This window comes from Pelophylax lessonae (assembly GCF_965119305.1).
Source record: "Pelophylax lessonae genome assembly, chromosome: 8".
In the NCBI taxonomy this organism is placed as follows: Eukaryota; Metazoa; Chordata; class Amphibia; order Anura; family Ranidae; genus Pelophylax; species Pelophylax lessonae.
Window position 1 is genome coordinate 301,437,286 of NC_138775.1, and position 15,397 is coordinate 301,452,682.

Genomic DNA, 15,397 nt, shown 5'->3' on the forward strand with positions numbered 1-15,397 from the left:
AGGGGGTCAGGGGGGTGAGGTGTACAGAGTGCGGGGGTCAGGGGGGGGAGGTGTACAGAGTGCAGGGGTCAGGGAGGTGAGGTGTACAGAGTGCAGGGGTCAGGGGGGTGAGGTGTACAGAGTGCAGGGGTCAGGGGGTGAGGTGTACAGAGTGCGGGGGTCAGGGGGGGGGAGGTGTACAGAGTGCGGGGGTCAGGGGGGGGGAGGTGTACAGAGTGCAGGGGTCAGGGAGGTGAGGTGTACAGAGTGAGGGGGTCAGGGGGGTGAGGTGTACAGAGTGCGGGGGTCAGGGGGGTGAGGTGTACAGAGTGGGGGGTCAGGGAGGTGAGGTGTACAGAGTGCGGGGGTCAGGGGGGGGGAGGTGTACAGAGTGCGGGGGTCAGGGGGGGTGAGGTCTACAGAGTGCGGGGGTCAGGGGGGTGAGGTCTACAGAGTGCGGGGGTCAGGGGGGTGAGGTGTACAGAGTGCGGGGGTCAGGGGGGTGAGGTGTACAGAGTGGGGGGGTCAGGGGAGGGAGGTGTACAGAGTGCAGGGGGTGAGGTGTACAGAGTGCGGGGGTCAGGGGGTGAGGTGTACAGAGTGCGGGGGTCAGGGAGGTGAGGTGTACAGAGTGCGGGGGTCAGGGGGGTGAGGTGTACAGAGTGGGGGGGTGAGGTGTACAGAGTGCGGGGGTCAGGGGGGTGAGGTGTACAGAGTGCGGGGGTCAGGGGGGTGAGGTGTACAGAGTGCGGGGGTCAGGGGGGTGAGGTGTACAGAGTGCGGGGGTCAGGGGGGTGAGGTGTACAGAGTGCAGGGGGTCAGGGGAGTGAGGTGTACAGAGTGCGGGGGTCAGGGGGGGAGGTGTACAGAGTGCGGGGGTCAGGGGGTGAGGTGTACAGAGTGCAGGGGGTCAGGTGTACAGAGTGCGGGGGGTGAGGTGTACAGAGTGCGGGGGTCAGGGTGGTGAGGTGTACAGAGTGCGGGGGGTGAGGTGTACAGAGTGCGGGGGTCAGGGGGGTGAGGTGTACAGAGTGCGGGGGTCAGGAGGGTGAGGTGTACAGAGTGTGGGGGTCAGGGGGGTGAGGAGTACAGAGTGCGGGGGTCAGGGGGGGGGGAGGTGTACAGAGTGCGGGGGTCAGGGGCGGGGAGGTGTACAGAGTGCAGGGGGTCAGGGGGGGGAGGTGTACAGAGTGCAGGGGGTCAGGGGGGTGAGGTGTACAGAGTGCAGGGGGTGAGGTGTACAGAGTGCGGGGGGTGAGGTGTACAGAGTGCGGGGGGTGAGGTGTACAGAGTGCGGGGGGTGAGGTGTACAGAGTGCAGGGGTCAGGGGGGTGAGGTGTACAGAGTGCAGGGGTCAGGGGGGGGGTGTACAGAGTGCGGGGGTCAGGGGGGTGAGGTGTACAGAGTGCGGGGGTCAGGGGGGGGAGGTGTACAGAGTGCAGGGGTCAGGGGGGTGAGGTGTACAGAGTGCGGGGGTCAGGGGGGTGAGGTGTACAGAGTGCGGGGGTCAGGGGGGTGAGGTGTACAGAGTGCGGGGGTCAGGGGGGGGGAAGGTGTACAGAGTGCAGGGGTCAGGGGGGTGAGGTGTACAGAGTGCGGGGGTCAGGGGGGGAGGTGTACAGAGTGCAGGGGTCAGGGGGGTGAGGTGTACAGAGTGCGGGGGTCAGGGGGGGGGAGGTGTACAGAGTGCGGGGGTCAGGGGGGGGAGGTGTACAGAGTGCGGGGGTCAGGTGTACAGAGTGCGGGGAGGTGAGGTGTACAGAGTGCAGGGGTCAGGGGGGGAGGTGTACAGAGTGCAGGGTCAGGGGGGGGGAGGTGTACAGAGTGCGGGGGTCAGGGGGTGAGGTGTATAGAGTGCGGGGGTCAGGGGGGTGAGGTGTACAGAGTGCGGGGTCAGGGGGGTGAGGTGTACAGAGTGCGGGGGTCAGGGGGGTGAGGTGTACAGAGTGCGGGGTCAGGGGGGTGAGGTGTACAGAGTGTGGGGGGTGAGGGGGGTGAGGTGTACAGAGTGCGGGGGTCAGGGGGGGAGGTGTACAGAGTGCGGGGGTCAGGGGGTGAGGTGTACAGAGTGCAGGGGGTCAGGTGTACAGAGTGCGGGGGGTAAGGTGTACAGAGTGCGGGGGTCAGGGTGGTGAGGTGTACAGAGTGCGGGGGGTGAGGTGTACAGAGTGCGGGGGTCAGGGGGGTGAGGTGTACAGAGTGCGGGGGTCAGGAGGGTGAGGTGTACAGAGTGTGGGGGTCAGGGGGGTGAGGAGTACAGAGTGCGGGGGTCAGGGGGGGGGAGGTGTACAGAGTGCGGGGGTCAGGGGGGTGAGGTGTACAGAGTGCAGGGGGTCAGGGGGGGGGAGGTGTACAGAGTGCAGGGGGTCAGGGGGGTGAGGTGTACAGAGTGCGGGGGGTGAGGTGTACAGAGTGCGGGGGGTGAGGTGTACAGAGTGCGGGGGGTGAGGTGTACAGAGTGCGGGGGTCAGGGGGGTGAGGTGTACAGAGTGCAGGGGTCAGGGGGGTGAGGTGTACAGAGTGCAGGGGTCAGGGGGGGGGGGTGTACAGAGTGCGGGGGTCAGGGGGGTGAGGTGTACAGAGTGCGGGGGTCAGGGGGGGGAGGTGTACAGAGTGCAGGGGTCAGGGGGGTGAGGTGTACAGAGTGCGGGGGTCAGGGGGGTGAGGTGTACAGAGTGCGGGGGTCAGGGGGGTGAGGTGTACAGAGTGCGGGGGTCAGGAGGGGGAAGGTGTACAGAGTGCAGGGGTCAGGGGGGTGAGGTGTACAGAGTGCGGGGGTCAGGGGGGGGAGGTGTAAAGAGTGCAGGGGTCAGGGGGGTGAGGTGTACAGAGTGCGGGGGTCAGGGGGGGGAGGTGTACAGAGTGCGGGGGTCAGGGGGGGGAGGAGTACAGAGTGCGGGGGTCAGGGGGGGGAGGTGTACAGAGTGCGGGGGTCAGGGGGTGAGGTGTACAGAGTGCAGGGGGTCAGGGGGGTGAGGTGTACAGAGTGCGGGGAGGTGAGGTGTACAGAGTGCAGGGGTCAGGGGGGGAGGTGTACAGAGTGCAGGGTCAGGGGGGGGGAGGTGTACAGAGTGCGGGGGTCAGGGGGTGAGGTGTACAGAGTGCGGGGGTCAGGGGGGTGAGGTGTACAGAGTGCGGGGTCAGGGGGGTGAGGTGTACAGAGTGCGGGGGTCAGGGGGGTGAGGTGTACAGAGTGCGGGGTCAGGGGGGTGAGGTGTACAGAGTGTGGGGGGTGAGGTGTACAGAGTGCGGGGGTCAGGGGGGTGAGGTGTACAGAGTGCAGGGGGTCAGGGGGTGAGGTGTACAGAGTGCAGGGGGTCAGGGGGTGAGGTGTACAGAGTGCGGGGGTCAGGGGGGTGAGGTGTACAGAGTGCAGGCGGTCAGGGGGGTGAGGTGTACAGAGTGCGGGGGGTAAGGTGTACAGAGTGCGGGGTCAGGGGGGTGAGGTGTACAGAGTGCGGGGGTCAGGGGGGTGAGGTGTACAGAGTGCAGGCGGTCAGGGGGGTGAGGTGTACAGAGTGCGGGGGTCAGGGGGGTGAGGTGTACAGAGTGCGGGGGTCAGGGGGGTGAGGTGTACAGAGTGCGGGGGTCAGGGGGGTGAGGTGTACAGAGTGCGGGGGTCAGGGGGGTGAGGAGTACAGCGTGCGGGGGTCAGGGGGGTCAGGGGGGTGAGGTGTACAGAGTGCGGGGGTCAGGGGGTGAGGTGTACAGAGTGAGAGGGTCAGGGGGGGTGAGGTGTACAGAGTGCGGGGGTCAGGGGGGTGAGGTGTACAGAGTGCAGGGGGTCAGGGGGGTGAGGTGTACAGAGTGCGGGGGTCAGGGGGTGAGGTGTACAGAGTGAGAGGGTCAGGGGGGGGGGAGGTGTACAGAGTGCGGGGGTCAGGGGGGTGAGGTGTACAGAGTGCAGGGGTCAGGGGGTGAGGTGTACAGAGTGCGGGGGTCAGGGGGGTGAGGTGTACAGAGTGCGGGGGTCAGGGGGGGGGAGGTGTACAGAGAGCGGGGGTCAGGGGGGTGAGGTGTACAGAGTGCGGGGGTCAGGGGGGTGAGGTGTACAGAGTGTAGGGGGTCAGGGGGTGAGGTGTACAGAGTGCGGGGGTCAGGGGGTGAGGTGTACAGACTGCGGGGGTCAGGGGGGTGAGGTGTACAGAGTGCGGGGGTCAGGGGGTGAGGTGTACAGAGTGCGGGGGTCAGGGGGGGGGGAGGTGTACAGAGTGCGGGGGTCAGGGGGGGGGGGAGGTGTACAGAGTGCAGGGGTCAGGGAGGTGAGGTGTACAGAGTGAGGGGGTCAGGGGGGTGAGGTGTACAGAGTGCGGGGGTCAGGGGGGGGAGGTGTACAGAGTGCAGGGGTCAGGGAGGTGAGGTGTACAGAGTGCGGGGGTCAGGGGGGTGAGGTGTACAGAGTGCGGGGGTCAGGGGGTGAGGTGTACAGAGTGCGGGGGCCAGGGGGGGGAGGTGTACAGAGTGCGGGGGTCAGGGGGGGGGAGGTGTACAGAGTGCAGGGGTCAGGGAGGTGAGGTGTACAGAGTGAGGGGGTCAGGGGGGTGAGGTGTACAGAGTGCGGGGGTCAGGGGGGTGAGGTGTACAGAGTGGGGGGTCAGGGAGGTGAGGTGTACAGAGTGCGGGGGTCAGGGGGGGGAGGTGTACAGAGTGCGGGGGTCAGGGGGGGTGAGGTGTACAGAGTGCGGGGGTCAGGGGGGTGAGGTGTACAGAGTGCGGGGGTCAGGGGGGTCAGGAGTACAGAGTGCGGGGGTCAGGGGGGTGAGGAGTACAGAGTGCGGGGGTCAGGGGGGTGAGGTGTACAGAGTGCGGGGGTCAGGGGGTGAGGTGTACAGAGTGAGAGGGTCAGGGGGGGTGAGGTGTACAGAGTGCGGGGGTCAGGGGGGTGAGGTGTACAGAGTGCAGGGGGTCAGGGGGGTGAGGTGTACAGAGTGCGGGGGTCAGGGGGTGAGGTGTACAGAGTGAGAGGGTCAGGGGGGGGAGGTGTACAGAGTGCGGGGGTCAGGGGGGTGAGGTGTACAGAGTGCAGGGGGTGAGGTGTACAGGGTGCGGGGGTCAAGGGGGTGAGGTGTACAGAGTGCGGGGGTCAGGGGGGGGGGAGGTGTACAGAGAGCGGGGGTCAGGGGGGTGAGGTGTACAGAGTGCGGGGGTCAGGGGGGTGAGGTGTACAGAGTGAGGGGGTCAGGGGGTGAGGTGTACAGAGTGTAGGGGGTCAGGGGGTGAGGTGTACAGAGTGCGGGGGTCAGGGGGTGAGGTGTACAGACTGCGGGGGTCAGGGGGGTGAGGTGTACAGAGTGCGGGGGTCAGGGGGTGAGGTGTACAGAGTGCGGGGGTCAGGGGGGGGAGGTGTACAGAGTGCGGGGGTCAGGGGGGGGGGAGGTGTACAGAGTGCGGGGGTCAGGGGGGGGGAGGTGTACAGAGTGCAGGGGTCAGGGAGGTGAGGTGTACAGAGTGAGGGGGTCAGGGGGGTGAGGTGTACAGAGTGCGGGGGTCAGGGGGGGGAGGTGTACAGAGTGCAGGGGTCAGGGAGGTGAGGTGTACAGAGTGCGGGGGTCAGGGGGTGAGGTGTACAGAGTGCGGGGGTCAGGGGGGGGGAGGTGTACAGAGTGCGGGGGTCAGGGGGGGGGGGAGGTGTACAGAGTGCAGGGGTCAGGGAGGTGAGGTGTACAGAGTGAGGGGGTCAGGGGGGTGAGGTGTACAGAGTGCGGGGGTCAGGGGGGTGAGGTGTACAGAGTGGGGGGTCAGGGAGGTGAGGTGTACAGAGTGCGGGGGTCAGGGGGGGGGAGGTGTACAGAGTGCGGGGGTCAGGGGGGGTGAGGTCTACAGAGTGCGGGGGTCAGGGGGGTGAGGTGTACAGAGTGCGGGGGTCAGGGGGGTGAGGTGTACAGAGTGGGGGGGTCAGGGGGGGAGGTGTACAGAGTGCAGGGGGTGAGGTGTACAGAGTGCGGGGGTCAGGGGGTGAGGTGTACAGAGTGCGGGGGTCAGGGGGGTGAGGTGTACAGAGTGGGGGGGTGAGGTGTACAGAGTGCGGGGGTCAGGGGGGTGAGGTGTACAGAGTGCGGGGGTCAGGGGGGTGAGGTGTACAGAGTGCGGGGGTCAGGGGGGGAGGTGTACAGAGTGCAGGGGGTGAGGTGTACAGAGTGCAGGGGGTCAGGGGGTGAGGTGTACAGAGTGCGGGGGTCAGGGGGGGGGGAGGTGTACAGAGTGCGGGGGTCAGGGGGGTGAGGTGTACAGAGTGCGGGGGTCAGGGGGGGGGGTGTACAGAGTGAGGGGGTCAGGGGGGTGAGGTGTACAGAGTGGGGGGGTCAGGGGGGTGAGGTGTACAGAGTGCGGGGGTCAGGGAGGTGAGGTGTACAGAGTGCGGGGGGTCAGGGGGGGGGGTGTACAGAGTGGGGGGGTCAGGGGGGTGAGGTGTACAGAGTGCGGGGGTCAGGGGGTGAGGTGTACAGAGTGCGGGGGTCGGGGGGGGGGTGTACAGAGTGAGGGGGTCAGGGGGGTGAGGTGTACAGAGTGGGGGGGTCAGGGGGGTGAGGTGTACAGAGTGCGGGGGTCAGGGGGGTGAGGTGTACAGAGTGCGGGGGTCAGGAGGGTGAGGTGTACAGAGTGTGGGGGTCAGGGGGGTGAGGTGTACAGAGTGCGGGGGTCAGGGGGTGAGGTGTACAGAGTGCGGGGGTCAGGGGGGGGGGTGTACAGAGTGAGGGGGTCAGGGGGTGAGGTGTACAGAGTGCGGGGGTCAGGGGGTGAGGTGTACAGAGTGCGGGGGTCAGGGGGGGGGGTGTACAGAGTGAGGGGGTCAGGGGGGTGAGGTGTACAGAGTGCGGGGGTCAGGGGGGGGGAGGTGTACAGAGTGCGGGGGTCAGGGGGGGGGGGAGGTGTACAGAGTGCAGGGGTCAGGGAGGTGAGGTGTACAGAGTGAGGGGGTCAGGGGGGTGAGGTGTACAGAGTGCGGGGGTCAGGGGGGTGAGGTGTACAGAGTGGGGGGTCAGGGAGGTGAGGTGTACAGAGTGCGGGGGTCAGGGGGGGGGGAGGTGTACAGAGTGCGGGGGTCAGGGGGGGTGAGGTCTACAGAGTGCGGGGGTCAGGGGGGTGAGGTGTACAGAGTGCGGGGGTCAGGGGGGTGAGGTGTACAGAGTGGGGGGGTCAGGGGGGGAGGTGTACAGAGTGCAGGGGGTGAGGTGTACAGAGTGCGGGGGTCAGGGGGTGAGGTGTACAGAGTGCGGGGGTCAGGGGGGTGAGGTGTACAGAGTGGGGGGTGAGGTGTACAGAGTGCGGGGGTCAGGGGGGTGAGGTGTACAGAGTGCGGGGGTCAGGGGGGTGAGGTGTACAGAGTGGGGGGGTCAGGGGGGTGAGGTGTACAGAGTGCAGGGGGTCAGGGGGTGAGGTGTACAGAGTGCGGGGGTCAGGGGGGGGGAGGTGTACAGAGTGCGGGGGTCAGGGGGGTGAGGTGTACAGAGTGCGGGGGTCAGGGGGGGGGGTGTACAGAGTGAGGGGGTCAGGGGGGTGAGGTGTACAGAGTGCGGGGGTCAGGGAGGTGAGGTGTACAGAGTGCGGGGGGTCAGGGGGGGGGGTGTACAGAGTGGGGGGGTCAGGGGGGTGAGGTGTACAGAGTGCGGGGGTCAGGGGGGGAGGTGTACAGAGTGCAGGGGGTGAGGTGTACAGAGTGCAGGGGGTCAGGGGGTGAGGTGTACAGAGTGCGGGGGTCAGGGGGGGGGGAGGTGTACAGAGTGCGGGGGTCAGGGGGGTGAGGTGTACAGAGTGCGGGGGTCAGGGGGGGGGGGTGTACAGAGTGGGGGGGTCAGGGGGGTGAGGTGTACAGAGTGCGGGGGTCAGGGAGGTGAGGTGTACAGAGTGCGGGGGGTCAGGGGGGGGGGGTGTACAGAGTGGGGGGGTCAGGGGGGTGAGGTGTACAGAGTGCGGGGGTCAGGGGGGGGGTGTACAGAGTGAGGGGGTCAGGGGGGTGAGGTGTACAGAGTGGGGGGGTCAGGGGGGGGGTGTACAGAGTGAGGGGGTCAGGGGGGTGAGGTGTACAGAGTGGGGGGGTCAGGGGGGTGAGGTGTACAGAGTGCGGGGGTCAGGGGGGTGAGGTGTACAGAGTGGGGGGGTCAGGGGGTGAGGTGTACAGAGTGCGGGGGGTCAGGGGGGGGGGGGTGTACAGAGTGGGGGGGTCAGGGGGGTGAGGTGTACAGAGTGCGGGGGTCAGGGGGGGGGGTGTACAGAGTGGGGGGGTCAGGGGGGTGAGGTGTACAGAGTGCGGGGGGTCAGGGGGGGGGGGTGTACAGAGTGGGGGGGTAAGGGGGGTGAGGTGTACAGAGTGCGGGGGTCAGGGGGTGAGGTGTACAGAGTGCGGGGGTCAGGGGGTGAGGTGTACAGAGTGCGGGGGTCAGGGGGGGGGGTGTACAGAGTGAGGGGGTCAGGGGGGTGAGGTGTACAGAGTGGGGGGGTCAGGGGGGGGGGGTGTACAGAGTGGGGGGGTCAGGGGGGTGAGGTGTACAGAGTGCGGGGGTCAGGGGGTGAGGTGTACAGAGTGAGGGGGTCAGGGGGGTGAGGTGTACAGAGTGGGGGGGTCAGGGGGGGGGGGTGTACAGAGTGGGGGGGTCAGGGGGGGGGGTGTACAGAGTGGGGGGGTCAGGGGGTGAGGTGTACAGAGTGCGGGGGTCAGGGGGGGGGGGTGTACAGAGTGGGGGGGTCAGGGGGGGGAGGTGTACAGAGTGAGGGGGTCAGGGGGGTGAGGTGTACAGAGTGGGGGGGTCAGGGGGGGGGGTGTACAGAGTGGGGGGGTCAGGGGGTGAGGTGTACAGAGTGCGGGGGTCAGGGGGGTGAGGTGTACAGAGTGCGGGGGTCAGGGGGGGGGTGTACAGAGTGAGGGGGTCAGGGGGGTGAGGTGTACAGAGTGGGGGGGTCAGGGGGGGGGTGTACAGAGTGAGGGGGTCAGGGGGGTGAGGTGTACAGAGTGCGGGGGTCAGGGGGGGGGTGTACAGAGTGAGGGGGTCAGGGGGGTGAGGTGTACAGAGTGGGGGGGTCAGGGGGGGGGTGTACAGAGTGGGGGGGTCAGGGGGGTGAGGTGTACAGAGTGCGGGGGTCAGGGGGGGGGTGTACAGAGTGAGGGGGTCAGGGGGGTGAGGTGTACAGAGTGGGGGGGTCAGGGGGGGGGTGTACAGAGTGAGGGGGTCAGGGGGGTGAGGTGTACAGAGTGGGGGGGTCAGGGGGGTGAGGTGTACAGAGTGCGGGGGTCAGGGGGGTGAGGTGTACAGAGTGGGGGGGTCAGGGGGTGAGGTGTACAGAGTGCGGGGGGTCAGGGGGGGGGGGTGTACAGAGTGGGGGGGTCAGGGGGGTGAGGTGTACAGAGTGCGGGGGTCAGGGGGGGGGGGTGTACAGAGTGGGGGGGTCAGGGGGGTGAGGTGTACAGAGTGCGGGGGGTCAGGGGGGGGGGGTGTACAGAGTGGGGGGGTCAGGGGGGTGAGGTGTACAGAGTGCGGGGGTCAGGGGGTGAGGTGTACAGAGTGCGGGGGTCAGGGGGTGAGGTGTACAGAGTGCGGGGGTCAGGGGGGGGGTGTACAGAGTGAGGGGGTCAGGGGGGTGAGGTGTACAGAGTGGGGGGGTCAGGGGGGGGGGGTGTACAGAGTGGGGGGGTCAGGGGGGTGAGGTGTACAGAGTGCGGGGGTCAGGGGGTGAGGTGTACAGAGTGAGGGGGTCAGGGGGGTGAGGTGTACAGAGTGGGGGGGTCAGGGGGGGGGGGTGTACAGAGTGGGGGGGTCAGGGGGGGGGGTGTACAGAGTGGGGGGGTCAGGGGGTGAGGTGTACAGAGTGCGGGGGTCAGGGGGGGGGGGTGTACAGAGTGGGGGGGTCAGGGGGGGGAGGTGTACAGAGTGAGGGGGTCAGGGGGGTGAGGTGTACAGAGTGGGGGGGTCAGGGGGGGGGGTGTACAGAGTGGGGGGGTCAGGGGGTGAGGTGTACAGAGTGCGGGGGTCAGGGGGGTGAGGTGTACAGAGTGCGGGGGTCAGGGGGGGGGTGTACAGAGTGAGGGGGTCAGGGGGGTGAGGTGTACAGAGTGGGGGGGTCAGGGGGGGGGTGTACAGAGTGAGGGGGTCAGGGGGATGAGGTGTACAGAGTGCGGGGGTCAGGGGGGGGGTGTACAGAGTGAGGGGGTCAGGGGGGTGAGGTGTACAGAGTGGGGGGGTCAGGGGGGGGGTGTACAGAGTGGGGGGGTCAGGGGGGTGAGGTGTACAGAGTGCGGGGGTCAGGGGGGGGTGTACAGAGTGAGGGGGTCAGGGGGGTGAGGTGTACAGAGTGGGGGGGTCAGGGGGGGGGTGTACAGAGTGAGGGGGTCAGGGGGGTGAGGTGTACAGAGTGGGGGGGTCAGGGGGGTGAGGTGTACAGAGTGCGGGGGTCAGGGGGGTGAGGTGTACAGAGTGGGGGGGTCAGGGGGTGAGGTGTACAGAGTGCGGGGGGTCAGGGGGGGGGGGTGTACAGAGTGGGGGGGTCAGGGGGGTGAGGTGTACAGAGTGCGGGGGGTCAGGGGGGGGGGGTGTACAGAGTGGGGGGGTCAGGGGGGTGAGGTGTACAGAGTGCGGGGGTCAGGGGGTGAGGTGTACAGAGTGCGGGGGTCAGGGGGTGAGGTGTACAGAGTGCGGGGGTCAGGGGGGGGGTGTACAGAGTGAGGGGGTCAGGGGGGGGGGGTGTACAGAGTGGGGGGGTCAGGGGGGTGAGGTGTACAGAGTGAGGGGGTCAGGGGGGTGAGGTGTACAGAGTGAGGGGGTCAGGGGGGGGGGGTGTACAGAGTGCGGGGGTCAGGGGGGGGAGGTGTACAGAGTGAGGGGGTCAGGGGGGGGAGGTGTACAGAGTGCGGGGGTCAGGGGGGGGGGGGTGTACAGAGTGGGGGGGTCAGGGGGGGGAGGTGTACAGAGTGAGGGGGTCAGGGGGGTGAGGTGTACAGAGTGGGGGGGTCAGGGGGTGAGGTGTACAGAGTGCGGGGGTCAGGGGGGGGGGGTGTACAGAGTGGGGGGGTCAGGGGGGGGAGGTGTACAGAGTGCGGGGGTCAGGGGGGGGAGGTGTACAGAGTGAGGGGGTCAGGGGGGGGAGGTGTACAGAGTGTGGGGGTCAGGGGGGGGAGGTGTACAGAGTGGGGGGGTCAGGGGGGGGAGGAGTACAGAGTGGGGGGGTCAGGGGGTGAGGTGTACAGAGTGCGGGGGTCAGGGGGGGGGGGTGTACAGAGTGGGGGGGTCAGGGGGGGGAGGTGTACAGAGTGGGGGGGTCAGGGGGGGGAGGTGTACAGAGTGAGGGGGTCAGGGGGGGGAGGTGTACAGAGTGTGGGGGTCAGGGGGGGGAGGTGTACAGAGTGGGGGGGTCAGGGGGGGGAGGAGTACAGAGTGGGGGGGTCAGGGGGGGGGAGGTGTACAGAGTGCAGGGGGTCAGGGGGGGGAGGTGTACAGAGTGCGGGGGTCAGGGAGGGGGGGTGGGCGGAGTATAGGGGTCTGAGGGTGGAGTGTTGGGGGAGGGGGGGGTCACATTGTGTTTAGGAATAGCCCCTCCCCTCCCCCCAGGCTCTCCTCACCGTCCTCTCCTCATGAAGATGCGGATAACTCGGGGGGCGGGGCTCTGCATTGAGCGGGAAACTGAACAGACTTTATTTCTGTCAGTGGGCGGAGAATGTAGAATTGTGGGCGGGGTGATTTTAGGAGGTGAGTCACATGATCAGTGATATGAGAAGGGGGCGGGGTTGATTCTATACACACCGGAAGTGGGAGGAGTCTCCGATATTCGCCATTCACCGCAGTGACTCCGATATACACAATCCTCCCAGGTGACACCTCATGAGGAAAATTACAACCAATCTCCTCCCCATAGCAACCAATCTCCTCCCCATAGCAACCAATCTCCTCCCCATAGCAACCAATTTCCTCTCCATAGCAACCAATCTCCTCCCCATAGCAACCAATTTCCTCCCCATAGCAACCAATCTCCTCCCCATAGCAACCAATCTCCTCCCCATAACAACCAGTCTCCTCCCCATAGCAACCAATCTCCTCCCCATAGCAACCAATCTCCTCCCCATAGCAACCAATCTCCTCCCCATAACAACCAGTCTCCTCCCCATAGCAACCAATCTCCTCCCCATAGAAACCAATCTCCTCCCCATAGCAACCAATCTCCTCCCCATAGCAACCAATCTCCCCATAGCAACCAATCTCCTCCACATAGCAACCAAATTCCTCTCCATAGCAACCAATCTCCTCCCCATAACAACCAGTCTCCTCCCCATAGCAACCAATCTCCTCCCCATAACAACCAGTCTCCTCCCCATAGCAACCAATCCCCTCCCCATAGCAACCAATCTCCTCCACATAGCAACCAAATTCCTCTCCATAGCAACCAATCTCCTCCCCATAGCAACCAATCTCCTCCCCATAGCAACCAATCTCCTCCCCATAACAACCAGTCTCCTCCCCATAGCAACCAATCCCCTCCCCATAGCAACCAATCTCCTCCACATAGCAACCAAATTCCTCTCCATAGCAACCAATCTCCTCCCCATAACAACCAATCTCCTCCCCATAGCAACCAATTTCCTCTCCATAGCAACCAATCTCCTCCCCATAGCAACCAATTTCCTCCCCATAGCAACCAATCTCCTCCCCATAGCAACCAATCCCCTCCCCATAGCAACCAATTACCTCCCCATAGCAACCAAATTCCTCTCCATAGCAACCAATCTCCTCCCCATAGCAACCAAATTCCTCTCCATAGCAACCAATCTCCTCCCCATAGCAACCAATTTCCTCTCCATAGCAACCAATCTCCTCCCCATAGCAACCTATTTCCTCCCCATAGCAACCAATCTCCTCCCCATAGCAACCAATCTCCTCCCCATAGCAACCAATCTCCTCCCCATAACAACCAGTCTCCTCCCCATAGCAACCAATCTCCTCCCCATAGAAACCAATCTCCTCCCCATAGCAACCAATCTCCTCCCCATAACAACCAGTCTCCTCCCCATAGCAACCAATCTCCTCCACATAGCAACCAAATTCCTCTCCATAGCAACCAATCTCCTCCCCATAACAACCAGTCTCCTCCCCATAGCAACCAATCTCCTCCCCATAGCAACCAATCTCCTCCCCATAGCAACCAATCCCCTCCCCATAGCAACCAATCTCCTCCACATAGCAACCAAATTCCTCTCCATAGCAACCAATCTCCTCCCCATAGCAACCAATCTCCTCCCCATAACAACCAATCTCCTCCCCATAGCAACCAATTTCCTCTCCATAGCAACCAATCTCCTCCCCATAGCAACCAATCTCCTCCCCATAGCAACCAATCTCCTCCCCATAGCAACCAATCTCCTCCCCATAACAACCAGTCTCCTCCCCATAGCAACCAATCTCCTCCCCATAGCAACCAATCTCCTCCACATAGCAACCAAATTCCTCTCCATAGCAACCAATCTCCTCCCCATAACAACCAGTCTCCTCCCCATAGCAACCAATCTCCTCCCCATAGCAACCAATCTCCTCCCCATAGCAACCAATCCCCTCCCCATAGCAACCAATCTCCTCCACATAGCAACCAAATTCCTCTCCATAGCAACCAATCTCCTCCCCATAACAACCAGTCTCCTCCCCATAGCAACCAATCTCCTCCCCATAACAACCAGTCTCCTCCCCATAGCAACCAATCCCCTCCCCATAGCAACCAATCTCCTCCACATAGCAACCAAATTCCTCTCCATAGCAACCAATCTCCTCCCCATAGCAACCAATCTCCTCCCCATAGCAACCAATCTCCTCCCCATAACAACCAGTCTCCTCCCCATAGCAACCAATCCCCTCCCCATAGCAACCAATCTCCTCCACATAGCAACCAAATTCCTCTCCATAGCAACCAATCTCCTCCCCATAACAACCAATCTCCTCCCCATAGCAACCAATTTCCTCTCCATAGCAACCAATCTCCTCCCCATAGCAACCAATTTCCTCCCCATAGCAACCAATCTCCTCCCCATAGCAACCAATCCCCTCCCCATAGCAACCAATCTCCTCCACATAGCAACCAAATTCCTCTCCATAGCAACCAATCTCCTCCCCATAGCAACCAAATTCCTCTCCATAGCAACCAATCTCCTCCCCATAGCAACCAATTTCCTCTCCATAGCAACCAATCTCCTCCCCATAGCAACCTATTTCCTCCCCATAGCAACCAATCTCCTCCCCATAGCAACCAATCTCCTCCCCATAGCAACCAATCTCCTCCCCATAACAACCAGTCTCCTCCCCATAGCAACCAATCTCCTCCCCATAGAAACCAATCTCCTCCCCATAGCAACCAATCTCCTCCCCATAACAACCAGTCTCCTCCCCATAGCAACCAATCTCCTCCACATAGCAACCAAATTCCTCTCCATAGCAACCAATCTCCTCCCCATAACAACCAGTCTCCTCCCCATAGCAACCAATCTCCTCCCCATAGCAACCAATCTCCTCCCCATAGCAACCAATCCCCTCCCCATAGCAACCAATCTCCTCCACATAGCAACCAAATTCCTCTCCATAGCAACCAATCTCCTCCCCATAGCAACCAATCTCCTCCCCATAACAACCAATCTCCTCCCCATAGCAACCAATTTCCTCTCCATAGCAACCAATCTCCTCCCCATAGCAACCAATCTCCTCCCCATAGCAACCAATCTCCTCCCCATAGCAACCAATCTCCTCCCCATAACAACCAGTCTCCTCCCCATAGCAACCAATCTCCTCCCTATAGCAACCAATCTCCTCCACATAGCAACCAAATTCCTCTCCATAGCAACCAATCTCCTCCCCATAACAACCAGTCTCCTCCCCATAGCAACCAATCTCCTCCCCATAGCAACCAATCTCCTCCCCATAGCAACCAATCCCCTCCCCATAGCAACCAATCTCCTCCACATAGCAACCAAATTCCTCTCCATAGCAACCAATCTCCTCCCCATAGCAACCAATCTCCTCCCCATAACAACCAATCTCCTCCCCATAGCAACCAATTTCCTCTCCATAGCAACCAATCTCCTCCCCATAGCAACCAATTTCCTCCCCATAGCAACCAATCTCCTCCCCATAGCAACCAATCTCCTCCCCATAGCAACCAATCTCCTCCACATAGCAACCAATCTCCTCCACATAGCAACCAAATTCCTCTCCATAGCAACCAATCTCCTCCCCATAACAACCAGTCTCCTCCCCATAGCAACCAATCTCCTCCCCATAGCAACCAATCTCCTCCCCATAGCAACCAATCCCCTCCCCATAGCAACCAATCTCCTCCACATAGCAACCAAATTCCTCTCCATAGCAACCAATCTCCTCCCCATAGCAACCAAATTCCTCTCCATAGCAACCAATCTCCTCCCCATAGCAACCAATTTCCTCTCCATAGCAACCAATCT